General features: G+C 36.3%; 2 long non-coding RNA genes across 2 annotated transcripts in view; one reads left to right on the top strand and one right to left on the bottom strand.

The window, feature by feature from the left end:
- Window positions 1-7,671: 7,671 nt before the first annotated feature.
- The window catches only part of LOC138691760 (uncharacterized), a 58,723-nt gene continuing 46,291 nt past the window's right edge, over window positions 7,672-20,103 (bottom strand). The window contains exon 4 of the long non-coding RNA XR_011329956.1: window positions 7,672-8,032. This is a non-coding gene — a long non-coding RNA (uncharacterized lncRNA). The remainder of the gene's footprint in view (window positions 8,033-20,103) is intronic.
- LOC138691755 (uncharacterized) lies at window positions 17,111-19,037 on the top strand. The gene is made up of 4 exons (XR_011329955.1): window positions 17,111-17,288; window positions 17,558-17,689; window positions 17,827-18,228; window positions 18,395-19,037. It is a non-coding gene; the product is annotated as an uncharacterized lncRNA (long non-coding RNA).

Here is a 20,103-nt window from a genome sequence, read left to right on the forward strand (position 1 = left end):
AAACCCCTGTTTCCACTCTTTCCTGCTAGAGTGTGTGGTGAGCTTGTAGGGGAAAAGTGGGAAGGGGTCGTGGGTGGAGCTTAGCGTTAGCCGTACTACGTTTTTCCCTTACTGACTTCCCCTTAATATTCCAACACCTCTGTTGATGATCCCATTCTGTTAAAGTCAGTGTCCTCTACAGAAATATTTCATATTACATTACGACTAACAATTCAAATTAACACGATCAAATTTGCTAAAGCATTAAACTTTTGGATTGTTACTATTATGTAACATTTGTATGGGCTTTAATTTTTACAGCTAAGAGCAGTTTGAAATGAGTCTGTTCAATTCTTGCTTCAATTTAATTCATCATTTCTTTCCTCAGGTACCGACATGAATACATCCATGATGTAACAGCTTTTTTCAGCTTCAGCTATACATCTCCTATCAAAATTCCTAGTGATGTACTGTCAATTTTGAAGTAGGTTATATATTCATAGCCTATATGGCTTTCTTTGGCCCAGATTAACTGAACAAGACTAAGGGTGTTGTCACATTTTATTTTTTATTTACAAAAATTCTCAGCAATTAGATTAATCAGAACTTAATTTCGTAATTTATAGATCCTGGTGGTGCAAAGAGGAAACTTTTCTCCAGCCCTCACTCCTAGTCACCCAAGAGCGACAAGCAGAAAATAGTTGCTCTGGGAGCAAGGGTGAAGAGACTTAAGAAAAAATTGCAAGAAGTGGAGCAAGACAGAATTTTGGATCAATGTGGAAGGAGAAAGGAGCCAATGTCCACAGAATCTCAGCTGTCACTCATCTTACAAAAAATATTTGAGGCACAGATGCAAATGAGAAAAATTCTTAAACATGGATATAGATGGAATGAGATGATATAAGATTTTTCATTGTCATTAATTTATCACAGTCCTAAGGGTATAATTTTAAGAAAAAATTTTTCTATTGTCCAGTATTAATACACTCCAAAATTATCAGAACAAAATAGACATTGAGACAGGTCTCATGCAGCCTGTTTTGGCAACTCTTAAGTCACTTTCTGCAGGGCCTTTGTCCCACAGATCAGAGAATGACGAATAGGGCTAGGATTTTGATGAAATTTAATCTTTTTTCCAGTAAGCCAAAAACATAGCTGCTTTAGTATTTATATGTTATGTGATAAACTGAGTGTTTCAAGACCTATTTGTTAGGTCATTTCTTTGCATTTTTTGCCTGTTTCAACTCATAAGAGCATCTTTTGTTTTATTCGGTCATTTTTTAGGCATTTTCATTTAATTTTGGCCATAAATCCCCATTATTAATGTAAAATAATGTTTACTTTCTTTGATATTTTCTTTACATATTTTGTCCATTAATACCCATTATTTTGTATGATATTCTAATCGTTTTTCTACACAAATATTGCCATTTTAATGTAGTACACCCCTTCAATATAGACTCCTCCATACCTGCTAATTCCAGATAACTGTGGCCTTATGGTAGACTACAGGGAAACTAAAAGTAAAGTAAATCCATGGCGCTACAGCCCATGAAGGGCCAAGATCGACCAACTGACTGCCGACCTCACGTCCACATGCCGAAGCAGAGGTGAACTATCATACATGGAAACTACATCAAGTAAAGTAATTAAAGTGTACTACTTAGAAAAAATTATGTAAAATTTAATTTAATTACTAATCTAAATATTAAGTAGTACAAAACCTCTTTTCCTACTAAGCCAATTATGTAAGATAAATTTTTAGGGCATTTTTGAAAGATTTTTAGGTCATAAATGCATTGTTTTTAGGATATTTTTTCATGATTTATAGGTCATCAAAATCCAAGCCCTAATGATGAAATTGTCATACGTGTTCTATGATCCTAAATATAATATGATCAAGAGTTTTGCTAACAGTGGAAGAGAAAGATTTCCCATGAAAATAGGAAAACATTGTTTGAATGCAATATTACAAAAAATATAAGAGGTACAGATCCAATGAAAATTCCTAAACATGAATTTTTAATTGTCTTTCATTTATCATAGTCTTAAAGGGTACAATTTTAAGACAAAAGTTTCACTACTGCCCAGTATTAAGACACCCCAAAATTATCAGAACAAAATAGATATTGAGACAGGTCTGATGCAGCCTGTTTTAGCAACTCTTAAGTAACTTGCTGCAGGGCCTGTGGCTGACAGATCAGACATTAATGAAATTGCTTTATGTCAGCACTTGTATTATGATTAAGGCTTTTGCTAACGATGGAAGAGAAAGATTTCCCATGAAAATACGAAACCACTGTTTGAGGGCAATGGTTAAAGAGTTTCAGAAGAGATGGAAACAGGTAATAGGTTATTGGATATCTGGTGGCCATATATCTGCTACATCTCTATTCAACATTGTCAATTTGTGTGTCTGAACTGCACGAAATTGGGTTTAAAATTGGTTTAATATTAAGGTTTAAATATGTGATCAGGGTACAAATAAAGTCTGGCATCAAAATTGGGAATTTCAGCAGTAAGACCGTATTTTGAAGTCAATGGGAATATAATTCATTTCATGTGTGAGCCATCACATCTTTTGAAGTCTATTAAAAACAACTAATTGCAATATGATTTGCATTGCATGGGAAAACTTGAATCTTGGTCACATATTAGAACTATCTATGATATTCATGATGTATGAAAACTTAAGTTAGTTCCGAAACTGATGAAGGAACATGTTTTTCTTAAAATGTTCTCACGCATGAAGGTTAAGTTGGCAATAGAGGTATTGTCCTATTCTGTACATAGTGCAATCCATGCGTATGTTAGAATGGGAAAGCTACCTAGCAGTGCTCACCATACTGCCGACTTCATTGAAATCATGGCCAAGCTGTTTGATACTTTCAACAGCATGACACTGAAAGAAGATCAATTTAAATATAGATTTGCTATGACTTCTGACTCTGTTCATGTAGAATTTCTTAAAGAAAACTTTAAATGACTTGGAAATTAGTGGGTTGCAAGCATCAGCCAGCTTGTCTTGAAGGTTGGAAAAGTAGTATTCAGAGTTTGCTGAATTTGTTCGATCAGCTCAGTTCTGAGTACAACATTCCTAAATTAAAGATTCGATTTCTGAGTCAGGATGCATTCGGGAATACATTTGCAACCACATGACAACAACATGGGTGCAATGTAAACCCATCTGTCCAACAACTTGAAAGTGGTCTTCGACACACATCTCTTTCCAAGTTATCTAACAGAAGTAACTGTGAAAAAGAGATTGAGTATGCGTTGACGAAATTTAAGAGTATTTCAGTTTGTGACAAGGCTGTGCAGGAGTATTTCAGTTTGTGACAAGGCTGTTCAGGAGTCGTCATCTGCTGCAGATGTAAGCTGTATCAGCAATTGTACTCCTGATACTATAGTCGAAATGGATGTGGAGTGTGATACTGGAAGTATTGGTGAGAATTATGCTGTGTACTACATTGCAGGGTACATTTGCAATAGGTTCTTCAAAAACATAAATGCAGTCACTGTAAAAAAATTCTCTCTGGGAGAAAGCCAGAGACAACTCAGTGAGGCTTTTGATAATGATTTTAGAAGTCTATCATTACCTAGAAACAAAATTTTCACTCAGTTCCGAGAATGCCAGAATTATTCTGCACACATTTCGAAGGAAACTCCCATAGTAAGAATTTAAGGACTGTGATGAAGAAGTATGTGTTGTATAGTAATATTAATTTTTATCTTTGTAGTCAGAATGAATCCAATGATTTATTTAATATGTATACCCTAACTAGAACCAATTGGTCGACTAGGTTCATGAATCAGTTGCATTGTTTTTGTCCTTACTTAAAAGACAAAACTAAGGATTCTGGGCAAATCGCAATACAGCAAATGCAGAATCTCTGCCCACGACCTCTTCCACTCTTCCCATACAAGCTCACCAGACACTCTAGCGGAAAAGAGTGGAAATAGGGGTTTTGGGTGGGGGTGACATCTAGTGGAGGAAAGTGGAACAAAAAGAGTGAATGCAGCATCTACAAAGCAAAAGAGGAACTTCGTCCTGTCTCCCTCCTCTCTTTCTCTTCAGCCCCTCCTTGACTTCCTCTCCCCCCCCCCCCCTATGACTTTGCCGAGGATAGTATTCGATCTGTCAATGTTCCTTAACAAAACGCACGCACGGTTTTTGTTCATGCTTTAGACCTCCCGGCTATCGAGACAAGTTGGTGGCGGAAGGGAAAATGGATCTACTTATGTTCAAGGGAACTGCCATAATATATTGCAGAAATGCAATGTGCAGGGGACAATGACCGAATAGCATGGGTAGAAAGTGACTGGCTTGTAAATTTCTCTTGGTAGGGATTGACTGCAGGGGTGGCATAACTGTTAACGTGTACTGCATTGTGCCCGTGTCCAGCTTCGAGTACAAACGGAACCACATGTTGTGATGAGCCGTACCAAAGACATGTACTACTTCCTGAAATTGAGGAAGAATTGGAAGGCAGATATGATAAGGTATTGTGAGGAGCATGGACTACTTACAAGTATCCGACCTGTGGAAAAAAAAAAAAAAGAAATTAGCGCCAAAAAGAGATTCTAATGTTGGTGTACATTGGCATTGTTTTGGGAAGGACAATGAAATTGCACATCGTGTTAGTCGTTCAGTGAGGCGTGTTGCTTGGTTCGACAACTACAGCAAACTACAAGGCTCTGGTGACTTGTGTGTGAGGGAGGCAGCCTCCGACAGTTCACAGGTGAGTGTTGTTTTATTCAAAGTACGTTACTTGGAGGAAAATACGTGAGTTTTGTTGTGTTGCATCACAATAAACATGAAATATGAGTGAGGCGATAGGCAGTGTCAAATGCATATTAAATTTGAAATGCATGCGAAGCGGTAGGCAGTGATCCACCAGAGCAAGGCAGACAGTAGAGTAAGAGAAAGAGAGAGAGTTGCTGCCATGTGATGAGCGAGGTGCTGAGCGGCAAGGGTGGGCATAACTTCCCCTACTGGGATTCGCTCTATTGTGATTTATCCAGGATTTTAAATTACTACTGAATCTATTCTGAAAGAAAAGTGTTAGAATGTTGGTTATCATCACATGCACGTCATTATGCATCTATCTTTTTGGGTTGCAGATAATAGTCAGGATCAGAACAACAAATTGTAATTTTGTATGTAGAATAGCAATTCACTCATCTCTGATCTGCAGACAGTGAATTTGGTGGTGTGGCGAACATGACTTGGAAAATACTGTCCGTGTCTTAGGGTATATACTAAACATAAGGTAAATTAGACAGCATGATGAAAATTGTTCAGATTGTCAATTAATATAAATAAATACAATATAATATTTGTTATTCAGTCAAATGACAAATCAATGTAAAATAATGACTTATATTATATGGTCATTAAGTTTTATACACATAAATTACATATTGCAAACGTTTTCACCCATTCAGGCATCTTCAGGCACAATTATACAATATCTCAATATCAAACTGTATAGTCATTACATTGGTGGTAGATAAACTGTTTAAAATTAATGATGTACAACATCACCATAATTAAAATGTAATATTACAGGTAATCTGAACAATTTTCATCATGCTCTCTAAGTTAATGAATGTGATGCCCAGTTTCACCAAGCTTCTTTAAATGAGCCAAAACGATATGCTAACAAACGGTTCTTTTAATTTTAAAGTCATTGTTAAAAGACGGCCATTTCACCGAACCCCGTTTCCTTTAAATTAACGTGCGTTTGTTAACTTAGAGATTTCTTATTTGTATCTTGCATATCATATTTTTCATACAACCATCACTTTGGAATTGCGAATGTGATTGGTTGCATAGGATCACGGCCTCCTGAATTTGTATCGTTGTAAAGTTGTCTTTGCCTGAATTATCGTGACTTTGTGAGTGCGTAATTTAAATCATGGAACATCCACAGAAAAGACAGCGAGGGAGTAATTTTGCAGCAACAGAGAAATCAATCTTTATAGAAATTCTACAAAAGTATGTATGTATAATTGAAAATAAGAAGACAGACGGGACTACGCTAAGACAGAAAGAAGCTACTTGGGAAAAACTTTGTAGTGATTTCAATTCATATCCCAATGTCGCAAAGCGAAATGTGAAACAACTGAAGTCATTTTATGACAATTTTAAAAGAAAATGTAAGAAGAGCTTGGCAGACGAGAAGGTGGAATGTATGAAGACTGGAGGTGGCCCTATAAATACAAGCAATGTAATGGATGATAGCAGCATGAAACTTCTTTCTTTATTGAAGGACCAGATCAACCCCCTTCACAACACGAAAGATTCTGATGCTTTTTATCAAGAAGGTAAGTTTCATCCGGTAATTATGTAGTAATCATCGGCCAGGAGCCATCTTCTCGCAATAGAAGTCCAGGACACGTGGGCCTACTTCCCATTAGAATATAAATAGCCTTTCAATATATCAATAAAAAAAACGTTGAAATTTAATTAAAATGCATATCTCCCATAAAAGCTACACCAATGAAGACACAATTTTATTTTGCTTCACTGGCTTCTGCGAAGTGTATATGGTGACAAACAGGTGGTTTTAGTTTGAAACCAGAAGTACTTACAAACAAAATCGTTTAATACCGTTATAATATTCTAATGAACTGTTGTTTACCTCTTCACTTGTTACTAATTACCAACATAACATGGAAGTGGTCCAGGAAAAATTGCTAGTGAAATGGTCTGTTTCCCTAGTAGCCTATTGCGTCCTGGACCTCTCGAATATTATTGTAAGAAGTAGGGGATCCTACAATGCTGCAAGCAACACAAATAAGTAACAAATGATTGTAATGATATTTGTGCCTGCAAACTAAAGCCACGTGTTGATCACTATACACTCCTCACAGAAGCAAAATAAAATGTAGTCTGCCTTGTTTGGTGTAGCTTTTCTGGAGAAATGCCTCTATTTGGTAATATAGACCTATGTGCCCTGGACCTCTATTGCAGGAAGATGGCCTGATCAATGCTTACTACTTAGCCTAATTACCTTGTATCCTATATTTTGCTTTAATGTTTGTGCTATAGGCTAATAATATAAATTATTGTCATAATACATTTAAATCTATTTGTGGTTAATATTTACTTTATCAATACTATAGTTCTTGACGTGCAAGTGTTGCATCATTCACATAGTGTATTGTCTCTGACATGGCGTTGTTTAATTATTTATTGTATAAGTAACTTACATAACCTAACTTCCGGAGAGTGAGGGAGTAGTCTAAAGCATAGCTGAATGGAAGTAACACAGGGAGAAGTGGAGAAATAGTGATATTAACGGTATTGATATAGTAAATACGCTATTTGGCCTTAAGGGTATACTCATGTGACAAATACACGAGGGTGTACAAATTTCTTTTATTATACAACACTGTTTCCAAATTTAAGCATGCAGGGATTCAAGCTTTATTTTGTAAATTACCTTCAAGATACTTCATGATACTTTTTTTTTTTTAAATTTGAAAGCAATGATTTAATATATTAACCAAGTCAACAAACAATAATATACATATTCTTATCTTTTGGAATAAAACTGACCTTATACAGGAGGATTACTTTGGCATTCATTCTGTTATACTCGTATATGTTATTTTAACTACCGGTACAGAAAGTGTTGTAATACAGAAGTATTCCATTTTATAATGAACAAAAAAATAGGTATGTTTCGTATTACATTCTATCGTTCAATTTTAAGTGAATAATTTATTCCATCATGATAATAAATTAGTACATAGTCACTCATTGCTAACATACAATCACATATTTGTTTGTTCAGTAGATCACAACATCACAAACTGCATAGTATCAGAAGACGATCCAAAGATTCTGCTTCCACTATCAACTGAAATTCTATGTGAGATGCCAGAATCTGTTCTCGAATGCCAGCTGATCACCAGACCAACATCGCCAACATTAGAGCCAGAAGCAGCCAGTGAACCTGTGCCTTCAACTAGCAACATACAGCAACCAACCCAGTCGCAAATAGATACTCCACGTCTTTTTCTTTCAAGGAATAGGCCCAACCTTAAACGTAAAGAAAGTCAAACTGTGAGATGTAGAAAAAATATAGCTTCTTTGGCAGAAGAACGGAAAAAAGTAATTGAGCTTGAATGTGAGGTACTAAATGATACAAAGAAAAAGGACGATGAATTAAGGGCTCTAAAATTTAAGGTCCAAGAAGAAAAATACAAAGCCTATGAAGCCAAGAGATTATATTATGAAAGGAAACTTGCCACAATTACTTAAGTTCAAGATAGCTTAACTATGATGTTATGGCATAATCTGATACGTTCATTTTCCTAATTTTACTGGAGAGCTGTTTAAAGCTTATTCTTTCAGGAAAAATCAGGGCTACATTAGAGGAAATATGTTTTTTATTAGTATTAGTTGCTAATGGGAGTAGACATCAGGTTTTCTCACAACGTTAAAACCAACATTTTTAACATAGCCTAACAAGGCAATAAAATATGTTTGCCAGAATTATACATATCACCTTCTGCCATAACACCACAGAAAGTAATTGAAAATAAGTTATATTGTTAGATGGGTGGGTAGTTAGTTTCCAATGGCAAATTCTTCCTGTGTTTTATTTATTTGGTTGTTTTCAATTAAGTTTACTGTCGAGTGTTATACCAATGTAATTTATGTTATTACTCTTTTCTATCAGTTTCTGCCACAACACCACAGAAAGTAATTGAAAATAAGTTAGTTATATTGTTAGATGGGTGGGTAGTTAGTTTCCAATGGCAAATTCTTCCTGTGTTTTATTTATTTGGTTGTTTCAATTAAGTTTACTGTCGAGTGTTATACCAATGTAATTTATGTTATTACTCTTTTCTATCCGTTTCTGCCACAACACCACAGAAAGTAATTGAAAATAAGTTAGTTATATTGTTAGATGGGTGGGTAGATAGTTTCCAATGGCAAATTCTTCCTTGTTTTATTTATTTGGTTGTTTCAATTAAGTTTACTGTCGAGTGTTATACCAATGTAATTTATGTTATTACTCTTTTCTATCAGTTTCTGCCACAACACCACAGAAAGTAATTGGAAATAAGTTAGTTATATTGTTAGATGGGTGGGTAGTTAGTTTCCAATGGCAAATTCTTCCTGTGTTTTATTTATTTGGTTGTTTCAATTAAGTTTACTGTCGAGTGTTATACCAATGTAATTTATGTTATTACTCTTTTCTATCAGTTTCTGCCACAACACCACAGAAAGTAATTGGAAATAAGTTAGTTATATTGTTAGATGGGTGGGTAGTTAGTTTCCAATGGCAAAATCTTCCTGTGTTTTATTTATTTGGTTGTTTCAATTAAGTTTACTGTCGAGTGTTATACCAATGTAATTTGTGTTATTACTCTTTCCTATCAGCTTCTGCCATAATAACACAGAAAGTAATTGAAAATAAGTTAGTTATATTGTTAGATAGGTCTTCAATGGCAGATTCTTCCTGTGCTTTATCTATTTGGTTGTTCGAATTACGTTTAGTGTCGAGTGTTACGCCAATGTAATTTGTACTATTATTATTTTCTGCTGGTTAAGTGTTTAATTGTAGTGTAGATTTATTTTACTGCTGTCTTATAGAAAAATATTGATATACTGTTTCGCCATTGATTTCCTTGTTATTTTCATGCGACTATGTATTCAATTCTGTTATTGCTTTTGAAATTGTTTCAAAGTTGGATGATTTTTCTACTGGTTTTAGGAGAAGTAGGCCTAATTGAATTGAAACTTCTTATAAATGTATGATAGTTTTCCACTATAAATAAGTAAATAAATAAAGTACATGTTATTTTTGCCGAACTTAATATGCAAAATGATTGTTTATTATTGCTGTTCTGACTGCAATAGCACCTCCCTCTCCTCCATTAACAATTTCAGGGACTGGAACATCTTCGAACTGCCATCTCTCCCTGTTGAACATAAACTGCTCAAGAGTGACATCATCTGGAGGGTCTTCATGATTGGTTTGTAAAGCAATATTGTGTAATACTGCTGTTGCAACTATTACATCCATAGCTGTGTTGATATTTGTTCTCAAGCCAAACTTTAAGGCTGGAAACCTTCTCTTCCAAATCCCGTATTGCCTTTCCACTGTATTTCTGGTAGCAATATGCGAATTATTGTAATTCTGTTCAGCTTGAGTTCTTGGATTCAAGAGTGGAGTCATTAAATAGGGCTTTAATGGGTAACCACTATCACCCAATAATAAACCACGTCCTATACGTCCTGTCTCAAATAGCATTCTCCTCCCACACCTTTGAAAAATAGTACTGTCATGGACAGAGCCTGGCCATCTGGCAACTATATCCCTTATGAACAGCTGAGAGTCAGAAATGGTTTGAACATTTAAAGAAAAGTAGGACTTCCTGTTTCTGTAAATTTCTGCCATATTACCACCAGGTGATAAAATAGGAATGTGTGTACAGTCTATTGTCCCAATGACACCAGGGAATTGTGCAATATTATAGAAATCTTGAATTACACTCGGAATTTCATCACCTGTCGGAAATTTGATGTATTGTGGTCGTAATGAAGCAAGTAGGTCAGATATTTTCCGTACATACCTGGAGACTGTAGATTTTGAAACACCGTTTACATCACCTATAACAAGTTGATAACTGCCAGTCGCATAAAAACGTAGTGCTAACAGTAACTGTTGAATGGGCGTGAGTGGATTATTTCTGTCCGTATTATATTCTAACCTATCTTCAATTTGTTCCAATAACAATTCTACCAGATGCTTCTTTAGCCGGTATCTTTCGTGAAATTTAATTTCGTCTAGTTCCTCAAAATCACTGTTTCTTGGTCTATAATTTTCTATTACAGGTTCACCATCTTCAAGATATTCTAAATAAAGAAGTTCGGCATCGAAAGCGGCAGCCATCTTGACAACAGATAAACGTGTCGTTATAACTTTAATGGTACGAAAGACTGCCTAATAAATTAACGACGGATATAACGACGTCATTTTCCTAACGATACTTGGTGAAACGCGAAAAATTGTAATCGTATCGTTAAGTAAATTAATGACTCGTTAAAAATATAACGAAGATTGGTGAAACCGGGTGTTAGTCACACAAATATCTACAAACGATATCTCAATTGTAAAATTAAACTTAAAAAAAAAAAAAAAAGATATCAGCTACAGGTCCGACAGCAGCAGGTCGTCTCACGTCTTTGTTACTTCAAACATAGGATGTTTCATAATGACCTATACAGTTGCCACGTTCAAACGACATATAATCCATCAATCATTGGACTCTACTGAACAAGAGTTTCACAGAATATTATGAAGTTTAAATCATAACACTACGTTGTTTCTAATTTTAACATTATTTTAATTTTATGACCTGTAATATTACATTTTAATTATGGTGATGTTGTACATCACTAATTTTAAACAGTTTATCTACCACCAATGTAATGATTATAGAGTTTGATATTGAGATATTGTATAATTGTACCTGAAGATGCCTGACTGGGCGAAAACGTTTGCAATATGTAATTTATGTGTATAAAACTTAATGACCATATAATATAAGTCATTATTTTACATTGATTTGTCATTTGACTGAGTAACAAATATTATAATGTATTTATTTATAAACATAAGGTAGTCTATATTGTAAAACGTGCCGGGGCGAGTGCCTGCTGTTTCCGACAGGTGGCAGCACGTATGAGGTGCGAAGGAGTAGGGCAACTGGTGGATGGCAGGTGGCAGTAGGAGGGGGCATGCGGAGAAATGGCAGGTGACCAGGAAGGCGTGCTACGACAGAGAGAGCAGTGACTACTATCCCTGTGCATTAGCCATAGTCAAGCAGTGTGTAGTTGGATAAACACAAAGGCGAAATCAAAAGGTGTATTAACAATATACTAAATATAAAAGCAGTATTACTCTCTGTCAGTACTAGTTCTTCGTACATAAATTCCACCTAAAACTTTACTACAGGGCAGGGTCTTTATCCTTGTTCTATATTGCAAGCGATTTTCTGGCAAGTCTCCCTGGCACGATGTACCGATCATTTCTCGAGACTACCACTTACTGACTTCCCCTTAATATTCCAACACCTCTGCTGATGATCCCATTCTGTTAGTGTCCTCTATGGCCCTATCTATTAGAACTGAAATATTTCGTATTTCATTACAACAAACAATTCAAATTAACGCGATCAAATTTGTTACAGCGTTAAACTTTTAGATTGTTATTACTACGTAACATTTGTATGGGCTTTAATTTTTACAGCTAAGAGCAGTTTGAAATGAGTCTGTTCAATTCTTGCTTCAATTTAATTCATTTCTTTCCTCAGGTACTGACATGAATATATCTATGATGTAACAGCTTTTTTCAGCTTCAGCTATACACCTCCTTTCAAACTTCGTAGTGATGTACTGTCAATTTTGAAGTAGGTTATATATTCATAGCCTATATGGCTTTTGTTTGGCCGAGATTAACTTAACAAGACTAGGGGTGTTGTCACATTTTATTTTTTTTATTTACAAAAATTCTCAGAACTGAATTTCATAATTTATAGATCCTCACTCCTAGTCATCCAAGAGCGACAAGCAGAAAATAGTTGCTCTGGGAGCAAGGGTGAAGAGACTTGAGAAAAAAATTGCAAGAAGTGGAGCAAAACAGAATTTTGGATCAATATGGAAGGAGAAAGGAGCCAATGTCCACAGAATCTCAGCAACCACTCAGCTTACAAAAAATATGAGGCACAGATGCAGATGAGAAAAATTCTTAAACATGGTCGGCAGGTCGCTGGCATCAAAGGAGACATTAAGAGGGCACTCTGACAGTTCATTCCGAGGCGAAGGTTACATTCAGTGTTGTGTAGGCGTTAGACTGTGCGACATGTATTCAAATCAAGAGATGGCAGAGATACACTTCATGTACGGCAAGGCGGACGGCAATGCTGCGCTGGCTCGTCGTTTGTACCAGGAGAGGTACCCACAGCGACAATGTCCAGATCAGAAGACATTTGTACATCTCTATTACCATCTGTGCAAGTATGGAAAATTTAACTCTCCTGGTTTGGGAAGGGGACGACCAAGATCTACAACTCCAGAAGTACAGGAGGAGATTCTGGAGGCTGTGAACATGACTCCTTCTATCAGCACATGAAGGATAGCGTTGCAAGTCAATGTTCCTCATACGACTGTCTGGAGACTGTTGAAAGAGTATCAATCGTATCCTTATCATTTGCAACGTGTACAGGCACTGTCACCAGCAGATTACCCTGCACGAGTTAGGTTCTGTCAGTGTTTCTTGCAGTAGTGTGGTGTAAATCCGAACTTTCCTGCCTTAGTATTATTTACAGATGAAGCACAGTTCACACGAGATGGCATAACAAATTTCCACAATCAGCATGTATGGGCGTATGAAAAAACACGTGCAACTGTTCCACCTCATCACCAGGTGCGGTTCTCCCTCAACATGTGGGCCGGTATCATTGGTGATCGATTAGTTGAACCCCATGTACTTGTAAACAGACTTACGGGGCAGGCGTACACAAACTTCCTAGAAAACACCATACCTCATGCTTTAGAAGACACTCCACTGATCAATCATCAACACATTCACTTCTTGCATGATGGCGCTCCTGCACACTTCAGTCGTACGGCTCGCCGGTACTTGGATCGAAGGTTTCCTGATAGATGGAAAGGTAGAGGTGGCCCAATTGCTTGGCCTCCATGCTCACCTGATCTGAACCCTATCGATTTCTACTTGTGGGGCCATTTAAAATCATTGGTTTATTCGTCTCCAGTGCCTGATTTTGAATCCCTTCGGAATCGAATTGTGGCATGTTCTGAGGACATACGCAATACTCCTGGAGTTTGGGATCGTTTTCGCAGGTCAATGAGACATCGAAGTGAGGTCTGTATTCAACCAGGAGGTGGACATTTTGAACATCTTCTGTAATGACAACGACCTTCGGAAAGAAAAACGTTCTGGCGAATTTCAATGTTGTGAAGGCCATAACTCGGAAATGAAGCTTTCCGGACACATGTTGTAAAGAACTATTTTGATTGTCAACATGTGGGAAATACATACCTGAAATTATGCCCCGTATTTGTAAACAGCCTGTAGATGGAATGAAAGGATAAGATTTTTCATTGTCATTAATTTATCACAGTCCTAAGGGTATAATTTTAACAAAAAACTTTTTCTATTGTCCAGTACCAAGACACTCCGAAATTATCAGAACAAAACAGACGGGTCTGATGCAGCCTGTTTTGGCAACTCTTAAGTAACTTGCTGCAATGCCTGTGGCTGACAGATCAAAGATCAATGAAACTGCCATATGTCAGCACTTGTATTATGATTAAGGCTTTTGCTAACGATGGAAGAGAAAGATTTCCCATGAAATAGGAAACCATTGTTTGAGGGCAATGGTTAAAGCAAGGCAATGGTTAAAGAGTCAGCGTTGCTGGTTTGATCGAAGTGAATATTGACACGCAGGATTTAGACAGAAGTCATCACGTAGGCCGACTGAACACAGGAAACTAAGGCCTATAATAGTTAAATACGTTAGTTATTTGCAATAGTTCAATCATGAATAATTACAATGTAGACATAATGGTGTTTAAGATGAATTGGCGTGAAAGTAATATTTGCAACCATGAAATAATGTGAAATTATATTATGTTATAACAAAGCGATTATATGTTTATTTCAAGCACATAAGTGAATGGAAATGCAAGTGGCTCGGTGATTTTTGTAAGTGTAGGAGTGTTTACCTAACCGTATTCCAAATCACGTGACTCTGCAATTGTGGCATGGAAGGCCAATGAGAAAAAAAAGTGATATTCACGGCAGTGCGAAAAATTAGCAGGTGGCAGGAACAGCGTGGCGTGGGCATCTTCACTTTTGTGTTGGCGTGCGTAAGGCGTGGATGTACGAGTGATACTATGTTGCTGGAGAAGTGATATGAAGTCGTTCGCCTACATTTTCACAGTGCACAGCTTTAGTAGATATAGTGGTAGATGATACCGTTTCTGCAGCAGAAGGAATACTAGCAATTAGGTACACTTGTGCAATTTCATGAACTGCAGTTACAGTGATTCAGAATAATTATACTCATAAATTGTCATAATTACAGATTCTGAATTGATAGAAAAAGACAAGTAATCCCATACCAAGCTCAGTAGAACCCATAATTGCAATCTCCATCCCAGGTGTTATAGGCCTACTTACTTTTACTGTTCATAAATATATATGAAATTTACTTGGTCATACGTTAAAAGTGTTAAAATTGTTAAAAAAGGTATATACCTTCGACAGACGGCCCATTTCGACGCTATGTCACGTCGTCCTCAGTGTCTCTTGAACCACTGGCGATCTTGACTCTGCGATGTGTATTTGTCGATTGTAGGGGTGGGGGTGTGTTGCTCTTATGGTGGGGACTGGTTGTTTGTGTGTTATGACGTATCATGACGTTGAATAATGTGTGGGCATTGAACTGTAATTGTGTATTAAGTATATGTTGTGGGTATGTTATTGTATGTTTATATATTTCGTATTGTTCTAAGATGTTTAACTGTGAACTTTTTGGTGTGATGTGTAAAATTTCCATATCTGTTTCTATATTATTGTAGTCATGATTATTGTTGATAATGTGGTCCGCATAATTTGATGTGATGTAGGGTTTGGTTATAGCTTTAATATGTTCATTATATCTTGTGTGAATGGATCTTCCTGTCTGTCCTATGCAAAAATGTGGGCAACTATTGTATTTTAGTTTGTAAACTCCAGTTGAATTATATTTATTTGAATGTTTAATGTGATTATTTAGGTATTTCTGTGTTGTATTATTTGTTTTGTATGCAGATCACATTATCAACAATAATCATGACTACAATAATATAGAAACAGATATGGAAATTTTACACATCACACCAAAAAGTTCACAGTTAAACATCCTAGAACAGTACGAAATATATAATAATAAAATAGCATACCCACAATATATACTTAACACACAAATGCAGTTCGATATGCACACATTATTCGACGTCATAATACATCATAACATACAAACAGCCAACTCCCACCATAGGAGCAACACACCCCCACCCCTACCATCGACAACTGCACATCGCAGAGTCAAGATCGCCAGTGGTTCAAGAGACACTGAGGACGACGTGACATAGCGTCGAAACGGGCCGTCTGTCAAAGGTATATACCTTAACAATTTTAACACTTTTAACGTATGACTAAGTAAATTTTATGTTTTTAACAAAGTGTTAACGAGAACTTTAATCAATAAATATGTATATTTTTTGTTTTGTTTTATATATACCTTGGACAGTCAAGTCACATGGAGTGGAAAGAAGTTGCTCAACCCATTCCAAGAGCTCCAGAGACCATGGCGAGATTGACAGTAACACCGAAGATGAGAAAGATTAGCAGTCTTCGAGTACAATTGCAACGTCTTACAGGAAGAGGAAGAGGGAGGGACTACAACAGTGCATTAGAATATACAGGTAAGTGTCAAAGGATTTTTGTGCTGAAAGTATTTGTAGCTGTGAACTAAAACCACGTGTTCATTGCTATGTAGATATCACAGAAATCAATGAAATAAAATAAAATTATGCCTTCTTTGATGTAGCTTTTCTGGAGAATTACCTGAATATTAGCCTACTTGAACCTACCGTAGATCCAACCTAACATGTTTCTATTCATATTGCCCTAAATGTTGGCATCATGCATGAATTTTATGATATAACAATTTTTAGAAGCATTATATTATTGTCTATTATTGCAGCTTGGCTTTGCTACAGTTAGGAAAGTGATAAATTCACAGACGGGGGGGGGGGGGCCACTTGTGACACCAGGAAAACATAGACTATGTAAACATCCAGTGACTGATGCTGATGATTTTACGAAAGATGCAATTGCGAGATTTATTTATGACAAGTTACATAAAGATATGGAAGTTACAGGAATTATTGTGTTGATTTATGAAATGTAACTCTGATATTAGTCATATGTATAAAAATCTGGCATAATTTTCATTTATTATTACAGAACAAGTAGTAACAGCAGCAAAAGTTCTGGAACATATGAATGGTAATTATGAAACATTTATTCAGAGGATCCTTATCATCAATGAAAAGAATTGTGAAAGATATGAAATTTGTACACATGTACGAGAAAGTGATGTTACTCATTTCAAAAAGTCACACTTTTTGAGAGATTATGTAAGAAATGCGGAGAGTGAGAATCCTAAACCCATAGTATTCTTGGATGAGACTTGGATATTTATGCATGGTAAGTTTTAATGTATTGTGAGACATTGAATGGTTGAATTTCTTACTAACAAATAGACTAACACTTATGTGGAACATGAAATTACAATTAATATAGGCTACTAGTCATGAATTCAGGTGGGAACAACATGTTTTGCAATTAATAGTCTCATATTATAACTAGAGGTTAGTTATAAAATTCTTGAACAGTTTTCCTGTGTTTGAAATTAAGTGTCTCTTGGAGTTTCAATGTGAATTGTTTTTCTCTCTCTCTCTTTTTTTTTTTTTAAGGATCACCCACTTATTCATGGAGTAAAGCAGGTGAAGTTTCCAGTGATGTGAAAAGTGTTATTCACAGACCTACAAATGAGGGTGGAAGATTAGTTATAATTCATGCCGGAACAAAAGAAGGATTTATACCAGGTAACTCATATTGATCTATATTGTACATAAATTTAGCAAGAGTATTTTTTAAGCCTGGGTACAAAACTATCATCTTTATTTAAATACTGTGGATTCATGTGACGAAATTATGTGCCCACATATCATTTTTATTGCAGGTGTTGATTTAATTTTTTCATGTAATTTAAAGAAAAGTCAGGGCTACCACTGCACTATGAATGGGCCTGTGTTTGAGAAGTGGCTGGAAAACAGTCGATTGTTGGCCTCAAAACATTAGGGCAATGCGTTATTGTCATGGACAATGCTGCATATCATAGTAGACTTGTGGCAAATCAGCAAACAACAAAATGGAGGAAAGAGCAGCTACTGGTGATTGCAATTGAATAGAATAGATTAGTTGAACTAAACAACTAAATGATAAGATTTTTGATATTATATTGAAATATTAATTTTCATACTTTACGGACATGGTTGAGGCAGAATGGTGTATCACCACCAGAAAATGCAATGATGGATGAACTTCAGAGATTATGCATTATCCATCAAAACAGTTTGAAGAGGTACTAAATACTCAAATTTATTGTAGCTGCATTTTTTTTTATATTCAGACACTACTTCTACTTGGCTCCAATTAGCACAATAGACCTCGGTCATGGTACTTGGCTGGTCACACGATCCTTATTTACAAATATATAACTCCAATTATATCTTATATATTTTTAACAGGTATGTCATCGAGATGCTGCAAAATGAAGGTCATACTGTCATCAGAATTCCTCCATACCACTCCTTTTTTAATGCCATCGAACTTGTGTGGTCTATGTCCAAGCAGTATTATAACAAAACTGTTGTATCTATGCCAGGTCAAGGTCTAGATAGAGCAAAATCTGTTTGGAAAGAGGCTCTAAGTAAGATAAGTAAAAAAGAAGTATTATGGAATGAAAAGACACACATACTCTCAGACACTTGTCAGTTTGTCATACATAAATCCTTGTATGTGATAGCTGACAAAAAATTTGGAGCAATGAAGTAAAACATACTGAAAAGAAAATAATGCAGTATTTCAACTAAGAAGTGAAGGACGTCCCTGAAATACAAGAATTCATCATTAATCATGCTGACAGCAGCGACTCAGAAGATGATGCAGTAGAAGAGAAGGAGTTTGCTAATGCTAATAATAATGTAAAAGAATAAAAGAATAGAACATAGCAATACACTTTTCATGTGTTTCATTTCCTCCCTTTCTCATTTAGTTTGCCTACGAAAATATATTACAATCTATTATTGAACTATTTAAAATAACCTCCCAACAAAGGTAAAGTACTGTGAGTAAATAAGTCATTCAGCACATAGGATCGTGATTTTATATCATGTGTAATATCTGGTAACAGTTGGCAACACTGACAAGACGGAAATATTTGCTGTTTGGGAACTGTTCTTGTGTGACCCTCACTATATATATTGCAAACGAGAGAAAATGTACCATACACAAGATGCAAATGTTCAATCATGAATAAAATTAATTACTATGTAGACGTAATGGTGTTTAAGATGAACTGACATGAAAGTAATATCTGTAGTAATGTGAAACGATATTGTGTTATAATGAAGCGATTATATGTTGTATATCTAGTGCAGTAATGAATGGAAATGCATGTGGCTCTATGACTTTTGCAGGTGTAGGAGCGTTGACCTAACAGCATTCAATTGTGACATGGAAGGCCAATGAGAGAAAGAACTGACATCGCGCCAGTGCGAAAAATTAGCAGGTGGCAGGGACAGCGTGAATGTGTGAGTGATACTATGTTGCTGGAGAAGTGATATGAAGTTGTTCGCCTACATTTTCGCAGTGCACAGCTTTAGTAGTGATAGCGGTAAGTTGATACTGTTTCACAGCAGAAAAGAATACTAGCAAGTACGTACACTTGTTCGAAATGTGGTGGGGAAATGAAGACATCCTCAAATACAGATATTGGTGATGGGGTCACAAGGAAGTGTTGCAAAAAGCGAGTACACAAAGCACTTTGTTTGCCTTTTCTAAGATGTCAATGTCCTGTGTTTTCGATATCACTTACGTCTGGGTAGTTCAAATATCGCAGAAGCAAGTGAAATCAGTAATTGATGTAGGTATAAGTTGTGTCACCATCACAAACTGTAGTTTCTGCAGAAAGGCGTGATACCTTCCGTCGGTGCTAGTAGCCCTGACATCCCACTTTGTTCATCATGTGCTACAAGTCAGATCATCAGTGCCCGCCATCATGTTGCGAGATGCGCATGTCTCATGTGAAGTGAGATGAGGCGTGAGAACGCGAGAGGGGGAGGAGTCTGGAGGAAAAGTAGCTGGATGCAAGGTACTGTCGATGACACAGCTCATCTGCCCTGAACCTTGGGGAAGTTAGGGGTGTTGTTTAGAGGGATGTGAGGCTAACTTTGGA

This window comes from Periplaneta americana, chromosome 2 (genome assembly GCF_040183065.1).
Source record: "Periplaneta americana isolate PAMFEO1 chromosome 2, P.americana_PAMFEO1_priV1, whole genome shotgun sequence".
NCBI lineage: Eukaryota > Metazoa > Arthropoda > Insecta > Blattodea > Blattidae > Periplaneta > Periplaneta americana.